Source organism: Periplaneta americana, chromosome 2 (genome assembly GCF_040183065.1).
Source record: "Periplaneta americana isolate PAMFEO1 chromosome 2, P.americana_PAMFEO1_priV1, whole genome shotgun sequence".
NCBI lineage: Eukaryota > Metazoa > Arthropoda > Insecta > Blattodea > Blattidae > Periplaneta > Periplaneta americana.
In genome coordinates this window covers 35,242,283-35,243,020 of record NC_091118.1, presented here as the reverse complement: position 1 = coordinate 35,243,020, position 738 = coordinate 35,242,283, and positions in this window count along the sequence as shown.

The window sequence follows — 738 nt, the reverse complement described above, 5'->3', positions numbered from 1 at the left end:
GACTGGAATATGGTTTTAATTTAATTTTCTTTGTTTCATCCTATCCAAATTAAAGCATCCTTGAATGGCCCCGACCGCTATCATATTTTTTCCAGTTCTCTGCTCGCAAAATCTGAATGATAGACTACAGTCACTAATCGCGATTATCTACCTAATCGCGATCATGGTTGTAGTTTGTCCACGTCCCGATCGCGATCAGGAGCTTAATCCTGTTTCCAGAACTGGATAATCGCACTGACGCACGGCTCAGTGGACGAATGTTAGATTTTAGTAACTTTGGTTCGAATCGTCTCGATATTTCGAAGTTTTCTGTTGTTTAGTAAGTCGTGATAGCTGCCGGTGTGAAATTTTGTTACCCCTTCCACTGTATATGGTAGAGAAAAGAAAACTAAGTAAATGGCTAGAAAGTGACATTTGGTTATTATTAGAAGTGTGGGAGAAATTCCAGCAGAATTAATACAAGAGGGTGGAAGTGCATTATATAGCGAAATTTATAAACTTGTACTTGCTATTTGGGAAAAGGAAATTGTACTAGAACAATGGAAGGAGTCCATAACTGTACCTATTTTTAAAAAGGGGGACAAAACCAACTGTGGTAACTTTCGAGGAATATCACTTTTGTTGACGTCGTACAAAATTTTGTCCAATATTCTTTTGAGAAGATTAACTCCGTACGTAGATGAAATCATTGGGGATCATCAGTGCGGTTTTCGGCGTAATAAATCGCCTATTGATCAG